The 14823-nt window shown below is 37.1% G+C and overlaps 1 protein-coding gene across 1 annotated transcript in view; it reads right to left on the minus strand.

Moving 5' to 3' along the window:
- The window catches only part of LOC133530612 (uncharacterized), a 124276-nt gene that overhangs the window by 92086 nt on the left and 17367 nt on the right, over positions 1-14823 (minus strand). The gene's annotated exons all lie outside the window — the stretch shown is intronic.

The raw sequence follows: 14823 nt of genomic DNA on the forward strand, positions 1-14823 counted from the left end.
CAGTTATACCTTCTTATTTACATTTGTATGATCTGTGAAAACCTATGTTTACAAAAAAAATATGATTTATGATTTATGAATATAAAAATACGACGGTCTGGCCTAGTGGGTAGTAACCCTGCCTATATAGCCGATGGTCCTGGGTTGGAACTTCGAATCTCGGTAACGGCATTTATTTGTGTGATGAGTACAGATATTTGTTCCTGAGTCATGGGTGTTTTCTATGTATTTAAGTATTTGTATATTATATATATATCGTTGGCTGAGTACCCACAACACAAGCCTTCTTGAGCTTACCGTGGGACTTAGTCAATCTTTGTAAGAATGTTCTATAATATTTATTTTTATTTATTATTTATTTATTTATAACTATGTACTATTATTCGTATTCTAAAAATAAAGACAATAAACTCTCAAATCGTCAACACTATACCCATCATCACCGAGAAAAATATTATACATAAATAATTTATAATTTTATACAAAAAAGATTATTTACACTTTTTCGCTAGGATCGCGAAAAAGTGTACGGAATCTTTCTTATAGGCAATTTTATACAGATTATTTGCGTATAAGAACATTTTTTGCTATGAGCCACCGTTTAAGAGTTATTTACAAAAAAAAACTAAAAAAGGGACCCTTACACACATAGGAGGTGGCCATAGGAACTCTGTGATTGATTGCAACCTAATTCTGTTTGGGGCTTTTAGATGAGTATTAGTTGCCTGTGGAAACAAAAGTATACAGTCAGCGATGAAAGCTTGTACCATAAATGAATTTTTTGCCAAAAACTTATTTCTGAATTCGTCCATGCACTGATGAGTAATCATTAAATAAACATCGCGCTTATGCGTTATGGGTCAATTTAGCTCCGAATGGGTCGTTTATAGCGCAAGATCATCAGCACCATCTCTGTCAGCGATAAATTCAATTCTCGATTAATGCTTTCTTTCTTTAAAACATCGAAATCAAAACCATGCATATAGATATTATATTTGCAGAGATATAAGGGCTGGTACAGACGGACTGCAACCCGAATGCAATTTGTATTGAAACTGCACGCCGGCTGCCACCGCGCCATAACACTTGCCGTTACATCTGGTTTTTAATCCGACCTACGGGGTTTTAAATACATTTTATTTACGTTTCACGTCAAAACAAAAATATTTTAATAGTTGTGTGATGTACGGAACGTGTGCGGAAAATGTACGGAGTCCGTGTCGCACTTGACCTGTTTTTTTTATTGTGATATAAATTTAGTGTTGGTGGCGTTGTTTTAAATTTCAAAATGTTCTTTTCTAATAGGATGTACTTGACTGTATGTCAGTTTTGATACATAACGGAAGTAGTTTTAAATTGATCAATCAATCAAAGCATTCTTCTTCTAATGGCATTGGCTTGAGGCAACTCTGTAGATAAAAGTGATGCGCGTAGGTATGACCCAACTAAGTTGCTATGCATGAGTCAGAACTGGTTACCAAGTAATTGATAGGTATATTTTACATGTTTGAGGTACTTAGTTGCAACTTAGGTTAAATTAACTTCCTTCTCTTGTCTATGCCGGTATTTGAATAGTGATATTGGATTTTTAGGTGCACGTGCAAACTACAAAAACTTGAACACGAGGGCGGAGTCACCGACCGACCGCGAAGGTCCGATTACTGCCCTTCAACGGAGTAACAAATCTGTTTATTTACAAATAAACAGTTATGGTAGACGAAATATAAATTGAGCCGATTGGTCATATAACTTTATATTCACAAATACAAAAGGAGGAAAGAGGTGTGAAGTGCCGCACATCTCGTCCATATAGCGGGAATACTTTGTTTCTGGAATAATATCGACACGTTATTAGGTAAATGAAACTTTTTTCGACACAAATAGTATTTAATATAATAATAAGCGCAGGGCAGCCTGTGGCGAACTGATGGGAAGTAACGACCCCACAGACCCGAGTGCTCCCGAGAGTCGGTCAGTCTCCGTCTCCGGCGTGTCTTCGTCGGTCGGAGTCGACCCCAAGGGGACTCTCAGCTCTAGCTTGCCTTCATTGGCCGTCCAGAGAGGAGTCGTTAGAGCTATATGCTCCAGGGGTGGAAGTGAAACATGCATAAGACGCGAGATGGCACAGTGGCTGTTATCAGCCACTGGGTAGAAAGCGGCGAACACCTCTCGACACCCCTGAGCCGCTCACACCTGTGTTGCTCCTGGTCGTTTTCACGGCGGTAGTTTCTGGGGCCCATCTAGTGGGCGGCAAGTCACCGCCTGCCTCGATAACTAGTGAAAACATTGTTATGGCAGGTGTCCGGACGACTTTGCAAACACCCAGTCTCATTGTCCACCCAAACTTCAATCCATAGACCGTTATACTGTTCACTTTTTCTACAATAGTCGCAATGCCTGTTGCGACCGATTCATGAGTGTCTATTGTTGCGCCTGTGAACGGGTTTCAGCAGGCGTTCTACATGACGAAAGCTCTCCAAGAGGCTTCTACGTGTTGGATCACCACGCAAGCCTATTTTTTTTTAAATACTACGTCGGTGGCAAACAAGCATACGGCCCGCCTGATGGTAAGTAGTCTCCGTAGCCTATGTACGCCTGCAACTCCAGAGGAGTTGAATGCGCGTTGCCGACCCTAGCCTATCAAAAGACCGGGATTTATAGGCCCGTGAAATCCAAGGAGATACAAATACTAATAATAATTCAGCTGGGCACAGGCCTCCTCTAATGTTCGAGAGGGCTTGGGCTAGTCCTCACGCTGGCCTAATGCGGGTTGGGGACTTCACATACATCTTTGAATTTGAAGCAGAATAGTGGTGAATAGAATATCGAATGATATTCCGTACGATCACGTCTGAAAATATCGATACGGACAAAGTGCCAAAAATATGTACACACTAGCCTAATACATGGGCCATAAGGTTGACACTTCGATTGTGTCGATGTTTTCAAACGTGACTGTACATAAGTTCCGAAAAACTCATTGGTACAGTCAGCGTCAAATACTTTGTAGTAACCAAAGTAGCCAAATAGTTCGGTTCACCATATATTCTGGTGTACCGAACTATTTGGGCACTTTGACTACGAGCCAGGATTTGAATTTGAACCCGCGACATCCGGATTGAAAGTCGGACGTCATATCCACTAAGCCACCACCGCTACTCTTTACATTAAAATTAATGTTTCGTTGTTTGTTATCTATTTTTTCTTTACTTCAAATTTAAAAGTTAGAATACTAACAAAACATAGAAATTAAAATGTAGAAAAGTAAGTAAATGTAATTGGAATCAAGATTGTTTAGTCCAAGTACTTACGTAACCAATACTGGGAGTTAATTGTTTTATTGCCCTATTATAAAAGAGCCATTAATTAGAGATAGCATTCATCGGCTCACTTTATTTTTCGCCAACTATACTAGCTGTATACACAACGCCAGACGACGTGATGAATGATGCGAAACTAAGAACTTTTGGTTCTGCGTGTTTTCGACTTGTCAAATCGCGCCCACCCCGTATCAAGGCAGGTCAAAGAAGTTCTTTGGAAAAAGTTTCACTTTCTTTTGCGTGGGATGGGCGTGACGCGAGCCCGCAGGCCTGTGTCTGAGGCTGCGCCCGCACGTCGATCGCACACTTTCCCTGTTTTTATGGGAATCGCATGGGGCGCCAATGATATAACAATATTGTGAAAGCTAGTGAAAATGCTGCCACTTTCTGTGCCCCTATTCATTTATAGTGTCACAGGAAATCTCGTTTGTAGGGAGGCACAGTTTCTTCCTGCCATGTTATGTGATGGTCTCCCAACGGGACTTATGCTTATTGTTTGCATTCGTCTGTCTCCAGAAACTATACAACCTACATTAACATTATTATGATTGCATTCGATGTGGGAACAGATACCATATTTTGCTTAACAACATTTATTTAAAGTAATGTACAATGTTTATTTATGGATCCCCGTACTATTTAATAGTTCCCTTTTTGTATTTTACAGATTTTACTTGACGTCAATTTTGCTTTAAACCCATATAGTTAGTATACCTGACAATTTACATATGATTTTCAGTAAATTAGCACATTCTGAAGGTTAGAAATCAATCTTCAGATAGCTTTGAATTATTTGTTTAAGATACCTCAAACCGACCTTCTGCGGTGGGTGTATTGTATTAGCATTGACATACATGGCTCGCAATTGCAAATGACATTTCGCCAATTCGACTGAGAACAATTACAATAATAGCTGGATGTGGAAACTAAACATTTGTCTTGTGCGATCGAGGCGTGCGACTACCATACAATGTAGCCACATGTACAATTAGAATTACAGTCAAATGGAAATAATGTTTTTCTATTGATTCAGATGTCATTTCACTGACAATGAGTTGTTGAGAGTGATATTAATTCAACATTCTTAATGAGACAGGTTACTGTTTTTTTGATATTATACAGTTTGATAGTCTGGGTGGGTCACTTTAGCAAGTAAATAATTGTATGTCACAAAGCACAATAATCATGAACATTTCAATGATAAGATTTTTATCTCTTCGCCATATTATATGGGCACGACAAACGGATTGTTTAGAATCTTGTATATTAAATGTTATCTATGTTTTTCTAAAAAAATAAAAATATTAGTGTGAAAAATCTTGCAGTCATATTTGATCGCACACTGTCTTGGGTACCACAGATAAGTGAGATCAGTAGGAAGATGTTTGCTTCTCTGGGGTCACTTCGCATCAGGCTTCGTAGCTTCTTGCCGCTCGCTACCAGAATTGCGCTTGCTCAATCTCTTCTTCTCCCTATATTGGATTATGCCGATATTTGCTATCTTGATCTTACAGAGGACCAGCTAAATAAACTTGAGCGCCTTCAAAACGTCTGTATAAGATTCATATTTGGATTACGCAAATATGACCACATCTCTGAATTTCGTACCCAGCTCAAGTGGCTTCCTATTCGTCATCACCGTAACTCTCATATTCTTATACTTCTTTATAACATTCTTTTCAACCCCTCTATATATTAAAGAACGTTTCAAATATCTTTCCTCAGTCCGCTGTGCGGAGAAGCATCTCCTTGCTTCACCACCTTCATTATCAAAATTTTATAGCAACTCTTTTACTTTTCGTGCTGTTCGGTTGTGGAATGCTTTGCCATTAGAGGTGCTAAATCCCTTCCCGTTTTCAAAAATCTTTTGAAGGCTCATTACCTTTCGCTGCCTTAACTTGCCTTTATTTATGATTGTATAAATATATAATGTATGTATGTATATATGTATTTATTTTATTAGTATGTAGGTATGTATTATATTGTTTGCGTCTTCATTTTGTTGAATTATACGTATATCAGCACTACCCGTTCAATGTTGCAAGTTCATAGTTTCCTGCTACCCAAAGGTTGTCTGGAAGAGATCGCTTAGCTTAGCGATAAGACCGCCTGTTGTTACCTAACTTTTAAGTGTTTTTTTCATTTCCTGCCTATTTTTAACTGTATGGTGCACAATAAAGAATATTTACTTACTTAAATTGTCCCTGTCATTTACGAATAAGTATCATCTATATGTCAGTGTTATGGTACACACCCGAAGCCAGTTACGGCGCTGGTGAAGTCTGCACGCAATCCTATTATAACAAGGCCGACTGAAGCTAAGGAAATACGTGTCCGTTCTTCCACATGACAGTATAATGAGGGTATGAAAGAATGAAATCAATGATACGCTATCCGCTATGAAACCGCACGGTGTTGGATGACTTGAAAATGAGTAATCACGTCAATTTAGATGATAGACGCTAATTACGACCCCCGACGGCCGAATATAATTCAAATAAAATATTTGTAATAATAAATGTGTGCATAGCTCTTGGAGAAGTTGCAAGTGGTAGATGATTCGTGGCAAAACCACCAACGTGAAATAAATACAAGTTAAGGACTGAATTCCTTCAAAGATTGTTGAAATTCAAACGTTAAGGAAACCACCATAATGTAAGTGACGTCATGTTTAAGTGAAATGGCCACTTTTTACGTGATTAAGATTAATTGGTATTACTTAATTTGTTTTTCATTATTGTTGACGCTCACTATTGTGTACACTTACACTCATTGTGAGTGTGTTGAAATTACAAATGACGTCCGAACACTAATGAACAGTTTAATGATCGGTATTTTTGATACAAATTTATTTTAAAAAGTAGTTAAAGATAATGATGTATTGTACAGACATAATTTCGTAGCTAGGTTTATTCACCAGAAACTACCTCTTCTAAACGGCCTTGTGGGCTGCGATCTACAGTAGCGGAAAAAAATCTATCATATTGTGATTTTTCTGTAAAATATTTCAAATTAGATGAAACCAAGAACTGAATTTGTTGATAACTAATCAAAAAAGGTTATATTGATTTATTCTCAACCAATTATACGCTAACAGGCCGGTACATATTTCGAAATTCAATTTGAATTCATTTTCCTGGAATTTAGCGTCCGTCACTGTAGTATTTAAGTCGATAAAAAATGGAATATCGTGCTAATTCATAATCGTATTTGTAAGAAATATCAGTTCCGTCATGGGGAGACCGCGTGGAAATAAAAACTTAACAGTAGCTATACAAGAAACAATTATAAATGGCTATAGAAATGGCACACAATCGACGCTGGCTAAGCAATTTCAAGTTCATCAGTCTACTATATCGAAGGTTTTGAAACGGGAAAAAGCTCACGGAGGTGTCAAAAGGCCCAACAGACCTGGTCGCCCACGCTGCACATCAAGTTTGGTAGACCGCAACATTTTGCGAATAGCAAGATACAATCCACGACTCACGGCGAGCGACATTATGCGAGAAATATCGTGTGGAAATTCAGTTTCTGTGTCCGTACGTACTGTAAGAAATCGCCTGATGGATGGTGGACTTCGTGCTCGTCGTCCTGCAAAGAAACCACTGATTTCCAAGAAAAATCGAGCAGCTAGAAAAAAATATGCGAAAGAACATCTTTCTTGGACTGCGAAAATGTGGGTAAAGGTAATCCGGAGCGATGAATCCAAGTTTTTACTGTTCGGAACAGATGGAATTACCTACGTACGACGTCCCGACAATGCTCGCTATTACCCAAAGTATCAGCTCCCTACAGTCAAACACGGCGGCGGCTCCCTTATGGTGTGAGGCTGTTTCAGTGCAAGTGGAGTTGGTCCTGTACATCGAATAAACGGCATTATGACGAAGGAAGTTTATGAAGGAATATTACAAGATGTGTTTTTCCCTGGGCACGCCAAAATTTCGGCAGAGCGTTTATGTTTCAGCAAGATAATGACCCGAAACATTCGTCTAATCTTGTTAAACAATGGTTCAAAAAACGTAGAGTGAGGGTTTTGGAATGGCCCAGCCAAAGTCCGGACTTGAATCCTATAGAAAACCTATGGAAGGAGCCAGGTCGTCGTGTGAGTGCAAGAAATGTCAACGAAAGAGTGGGAACGCATTCCAAGTTCTTTCCGTCGCGAAGTTGATTGCATCACTGCCCCGAAGATGCTAAGCTGTTCTTAATGCAAAGGGTTTCAGTACCAAGTACTAATCTAATATTTTGATTTTCAATGCAGAATCTGTAATTTTTGTTGTTTTCTTTATTAATCAACCACTTGTACCTATATTTCGAGTATTTGTTATTTTATGCACTTTTTAATAAACTCGTACAAAACGAGTTTTTTATATGGTGTCATACAAATGTAGTATATGATTTTACTCTCCATGTAAAGGACTTTCACTTGATAGTCGTTTAGGCAGCCTTAGTCGTTCTCATAAAAAATACTTAAAAAAAAACACAAATATGATAGATTATTTTCCGCTACTGTAAGTACTTACCTAGACTTACGAGATAATCGCCACGTGGGATGTTGATTCGACGATCATTGTCCCGATAGTCGTTTCAGCGGTCTCATAGCGAAGTGTCTCGACGAACACCTAACTGCTAATCTGTCTATTTTCATAATTTTATTTTTTATAAGTTTGAATCCAAGAAGAATATTTTTAAGATCTCAGCCACTACTATTCTAATTTTGCAACAATACGCAAGTGATTAGAGTAGCTTGTGCACTGTCGCACGATAACAACAATAGCAAGCGAAACACACTAATTTAGCCATTGTATCAAAATACAGGCACGTGTATAAAGAGAAATTTCGGCAATGCACTCACAAAGAAAGTTTACTTTGTGAACACGTCATTTCGCGATTCAACAAACGAGTTTTTACTCTCCCAGGTGATTAAAATCTACAGATTCAGTCCCAAAATTAACTGATATTTTATATGTTGCGACGCGATAAGTGAATTCTGGTTATACAGACTTACATTGATTTAATCAAATGCGTACGTGAGATATATAATGGAGTAGCTATCGGTGGACGAAGAAAGTGACATGCTGACCCGCTTATTACTGCCTTCGAAGAAGCGAGAGTAATTGGATGACATCCAGCAAATGACGTACTCGATGTCGACCTTAGACACCAGTTAGAAAATAAAGAAACGAAAAACGTTTCAATTGAATTATTAAGTTGATATCATACCAAACTTACAGGCCGTATATAGATGATCCAATTGACAATATAAGTAGTAGGCGTAGTCGAAAATAGTCATTCCATGAGTCAAAATACCATTAGTAAAATGAATGACCCGAGGCCACGAAACACGTCTATTTACCAGCCTCTGGCGGTGAAATTTTGCAGTTTTGTCGCTATTCGGCTGTCAAGCGAATTAAGTAAAATAATATATAATTATGTCTCTTATGTCTCTGTCTAATGTGAGGCAAATTGACCTGTCAAATTTGAGTGCTATTACTGAGGTATCTACATGACAATTGTAAATTTTACAGTGATCTTCGCCTTTCGCCATCGGGACTGACAATGTCCGATTGTGCAAATACCGGTAATGGTAGAGATCACAGCGATACTGAACAGTGATAACGTGTCGTTTATCAGCGTGCATAGCCTGTTGACAACTATTGACTAACAGTGTTTAAGTGTGTTACTTTCACATGAAATTACCTATTAAATATAATATTATTGATATCTGGGAGAAGAAGAAGAAAACATATTATTACTCAAAAATCCGCGTTTTCCCAGAGATAAGACCTAGCTAGATCCGATTTTTCGTCCCTGAAAACTCCCATACAGCAAATTTCATCGAAATCGTTAGAGCCGATTCCGAGATCGCTGAAGTATATAAATATACAAGAATTGCTCGTTTAAAGGTATAAGATAATACAGAACAGAACAGCCAGGTCAGGCTATTACAGCGGCTTTACTCTAATTACACTAGTTTTGGACCCGGGTATGTCCTTAAACTACGTCCAAAAGAGAGGTATGGTCAATGCGAATGTCATCTCGCCTTGTGTGGTAGGGCACAGCACAGCAGATGTCATTCCAGATCTAGAGCAGAGCCCAACTGGGGAAGTACCTCCACCTTACAGAAAACGCAGCGAAATAACACTCGACCCTACTCATAGTGTTGTGTTCCTGCCGGTGAGTAAGGTTGCCAGAGCTCAACGAGGGGGGTGGGGTTAGGGTCGGCAACGCGCATGTAACTCCTCTGGAGTTGCAGGTGTACATAGGCTACGGAGACTGCTTACCATCAGGCAGGCCGTATGCTTGTTTGCCACCGACGTAGTATTAAAAAAAAAAAAGTTTTTTGACAAAGATAGCACGAACGGTATGTATTGTACCTAAATTAAGACGAAAGCGGAGGACCCGCGCGAACTCGCCTTTTTATACAAATGTAGTCCTCATTTTCCCCTCTAGATATTAACATTATTGAAAATATTATGACACAATTTGTTGTATATTAACCGCTATACCCCGATTTTTTTCGAATTTTAATTATTATAAGAGTTATGAGCATTAAAAAAATTGTATGAAATCTGTTTTTCGAAAAAAAGCCAAACGTAGCTATGGTATTAACATTAACCACATCAAATGTGTAAAAATATTTTTCATAATGTTAATATCCAGAGAGGTAAATGGAGACTACGTTTGTATAGAGAGGCGGCCGTCCCCTTTCCTCTTAAACATATTTTTATGTTGTTAGAATTTTATTAATTCTGTAGTGAGTGTTTAATGGCGCGGTGCGAACAACTCGACACACAATGCAAGTACTTTCGCCGATTAAACTATATTGTCGCGTACAAAATATTGCTTCGTGACAATCACACGTAAATATACAGATTTAAAATATCAAGTCATCATCAGAATTTAGCTTATACCAATACGAAATAACGCTTCATAATGAACTACCCTAGAAATGTAAATCATGTTTAGGTACAGTAAGCAAAACTATTCGCTAAACACTTTTGCATACAAAATTTATGGGGGTGTCACTTTTCTCAAATAGTCATATTAGTATTTTTTCCTACTACTTTAAATACTATATGCAACAGTTGTATAAGAAGGGTCAAAAAAGGCGAGTGGCGTGAGTGAGTAAAGGAATACGCCACGAGAATTTTTTGACCTACTTATACAACGTTGCATACAATATTTTTCCTACGAGTCAACAAAAATAAATCTTAATTTAGGTAAACAAATTACAGCAAATGTATATAGCCAAGACGCGCGAGCATACCTTGTTACGCGCCCGGCCCGCCCCGGGCCGCGGCCGGCCGGTCGGCGACACCTCCTCGTAACTCATGAGGCCCTGGTACTTGCTACTTGCTAAATTAATTTTTTGGACAGTTTTTTCTCAATTTTGGCCACCGTAGCCTACGGAGACTAACAAGCAACGCTAAGCGGTCTTCGTAGTCTATGGGTGTTGCTATGTTACGGGTGTCACATGCGTGTTTCTGACTTACGAAGTAATTATTTTTACTATGCAACCAAATGAATATTTTGTAAGTTGGCATCAATGCACTTAGTTTAAAACCGTATTCGTTTTGGTTTTGTTAGGTTGGTAGCCATTAATCGCAGTAACGTTATAGCGTATAAAAGCACAAGAGCTTTTATGAGGAATAGACAAAATAGACTTTTCTTGAAATCTTTTATGGATGTTCTTATATTCGTGTTAATGAATGCATAAATGACAGATAACAGTAGAGGAGTAGGAAAAATACATATTAATTTACTTACTGTTGCCGACGACTTCGTCCGCGTGGATTTATTACCCGAAACTTACACACAACACACACAACAAACACACTTTCAATCCCTTTTTAACCCTATTAGGGGCTGACTTTTCAAAATATTAACTTAACTGTTAAAATTAAAATTATTTTTCGTAAGTACTTTCTAATATCATCGCTTCCTACTGATTTTAAGTCCGCACGTGTTACTAACTTTCAATCTCTTTTTAATCCTAGTAGGGAAGTACATGTTTTTTTTTGTAAAAAACGTTGAAATTTTCTCGCATTTCATGAAATTGTCTTAGGTATTACAATTTGAACTCCCTTAGGGGATGAATTTCCTTAAAACGCTGAAATAACTGTTATTTTGTTTTAATATAATACCTTTTTACGAAGTTTCAAGTTCCTAACGTAAAACAAAACCTTGATCCCCATACAAACTTTCATCCCCTGTTTAGAAGTTGAATTTCTCAAAATCGCTTCTTACCTCTTATACACTTTATAAATGCAACCTAGTATGCAAATTTCAACTTTCTAGCTTCTATAGTTTCGGCTCAGATCACTGTTACCGATGTACCTATTGAAGTTTTTTTTATTCAAGTAATAAAGTGATACCCGTATAAGTAGTGTGAAAACGACCATCGCCAAGTAGATACCTCTAAGGCTTGTGAGATTTGCATTGTATTGTGTTATTATCTTTGATGCCAATTATCATAAGTAATAAGTACAAGTTTATTAAAACAGAGGCGTTGTCACTAACGTGGTTCATTGCAAACACAGCCACGCCTAAATTCACGGTAGTCACGATAAGGACTTGCATTAAGCGGTCGTGCCTAGAAGCACCTGGGTCTGACTGACAATCACTACCTACCTCGTTTAACAACCCGCCACGCCCATCAATAAATCTGACTGCAATAGTGCGCTTTGTGTGCGTTCCATTAGATAATTAAAAGGGAATTTGATTAAACGACAATAACTGTTAAATACATCCTGTAGATCATAATGATACTTGATTATCATCATTAGAGTTCAAATAATGTAAACAAATATGACAGACTTTGTTAGTATTTAACATGTAAAATAACCAAAAATGTATACGAAGGTTAATTTCATTAAAAATTAACATATATAACTAGAAATTCATATAAATAATAATATAAATATATAGAACTCTTGATAAGATCATGGTTCTCCTTAAAAAGTGCAAGATTATGATGTAGGAGGTAAATTTGTTAGATTACATTATTCGCTATTTCTATTGAACTCCTCTTATTTTTATCATTTTAGTCCGGTCACTTATTTACTGTCAGAATTGTATTAAGAAGAAAGAAAATGTATTCAACTGAATTCATTTCTACGGGGAGAAGCTATCGATTTTAAGCTGTTAGCTAATTCAAGCCATATTTTTCCAGAAAACAAAATGGTCGGAAATAATTAGTACTTATAGAATCTTGTTTTTATAAGTTACAATAACGGGTTGGCTTAAAGTAATGAGAAATTTTGTTTTCGAAAACCAGAGAATAAAGACAGTAGCTGTAGTTATATGGATTTTATAATGACAAACTAGAACATATTTAGCGTAAAAAGCAAATGCTATAACTAAACAAAATGCTCCCTTTCTTTAACTTCGCGTAACTTGCTTCTGACCGTTTGCATTACACTTTGGACAACTTTCAAGTCGAATCTCTTTAATTACTTTTGGATTTTCATTGTTAATTTTATTTTATTCTCGAAATAACTTGCCACTCATCGCTATACACATATAAATGTACGTAAAATTGCACAAAAACCTTCAAGTAGTCGAGCCTTAAGGAGATTCGGAAATATGGGATCATTTAGTACTTTTGCCACAAGCGCCTAAAATTTGTCAAAAACACCATCACATACATTTTTACCAAAACATGCAACTCTCCGAACGTTTCTAAAGCGCCATCAATTGCCGATCTGTGGGCAATTTTCAGTGGAATAATATTGTGAAGGATGGCCTTTAATGGACGAGAAGCTAATATGTCGAAATAATTAAAATGAATGGTAAAACGACAGTTGTGAATATGGACCAAAACGTAGTACAAAGCATAAGCGGACGGTCAGAAAATACTACAAAAGATCTAGGTGGACTTTATGTTATAGGCAGGGCCCGTACATTTTATGCCGTTGACGGAAATATGACGTCACGCTACATATAGAGTATGATTCCAATTAGTATTTTCGTAATAAGTAATCATTTGTCAACCTCTTTAGTTAACTGATATACATAGATACTTGTCTATCAGTACAGGAACGTCTAATTGACTTTCATCGTATGGTTACTCAACCAAATAATAGATTATTAGTTTATTAAATAATACATATATTTTTTAACAGTATATTTACGTAAAAGTATTTATTTTTCTACGCATCAATAGGTAAGTTACCTAAATTTGTATGTTGTAAGTAAACTCCCTGTATGTTAAAATACGTCATTTTTGCGTCAATGGCATGAAATGTACGGGTTATAGGTATTATTGTGTTTGCTTATAATGTAGAATATGCTCCAGTTCGACATTATATAATCCAAAAACAATAGCTTATGGTATTTTTTTTGTGTATTCTAAAATAAAAAATTTCAATACTTTAAGCCAACCCGTTAATTACATTTTGGTGTATATATCTATGCCAAAATTTGGAATAAATGTTGTGTAAATTTGTAACAATTAACCTAAGCTATATATGTAGTTAGGTAGGTAACATTAGTCTGTAGGTACTTTCCATATCGACCGCGGCGGAAATTAAAGTATTTTTTATGATACTAATTATTTTGAGACTTTAATAAAATGTAAGTTTGATGTGGAACATGGAAGTACCATGTTTAATTAATTTATAATTTAATGAAAATGGGGCTTAAATAATCATAACTCAGGTGACAGTGCGCGTTAAAAATTCACGGTCGTATGAGACAAAAAAATCACGATCAGACTTTCGTCAGCAAGTGTCAATATTAGTACCTCCTTTTCGGAATAATGCTGACGGATGAATCAGCACTCGTGAACTATGACTGTGTGTGCGATAACTTACCGATAACCCCACTTTCTCCTGGTTGCCGAAAGAAAAAAAAAAAGATCGATCGTACATAAACAGCAATTCATTGCCGCGGAAGCGTATGGGTAATGGGTAATTCGACGTAACAAGAGTTGTACAGATTATTACCTCAAGAGAAACTAAACCGGAAGATTGAGAAGAAATCGATAGCCATTCCGTTAATTTTCGCAGCCAACCTTTTCAGGTAATGGACACATATGTATTTTATTCATTGAGGATGAATATATCATATTTAACAAACCTAATTATAAATTGCACCGCTGCAGTTCAATTTATGATTACTGATATACAACTTTAGAGTTACCTCTTTATTTTTTCTGCATTACAACGATGTATATACTTAATGGATACGTGGTTTTATGCTTAACCACTTTCTTTTATATAATCTCTATGCCAAGGGAATGGTCAGGCTATTTCACCATTTATTGACATAATCGGAGTATCAATTATAAGACACGAGACAATAGGATTAAGCAACACAATCGTTATAATCTAAGAAAGATAGCATCGGATGAATTGGTATAATGTTACTGGAGAAGTCGTGAATACTAATGCACGGTCGTGTGCACATTATTAAAGCTTAAGACTGTGTTATATAACGACTGTAGCACCGCTGTAGCCTGTAGCGCTGTAGACTGTAGCACTGTATGTTATCGTCGTACTTA

Source organism: Cydia pomonella, chromosome 2 (genome assembly GCF_033807575.1).
Source record: "Cydia pomonella isolate Wapato2018A chromosome 2, ilCydPomo1, whole genome shotgun sequence".
In the NCBI taxonomy this organism is placed as follows: Eukaryota; Metazoa; Arthropoda; class Insecta; order Lepidoptera; family Tortricidae; genus Cydia; species Cydia pomonella.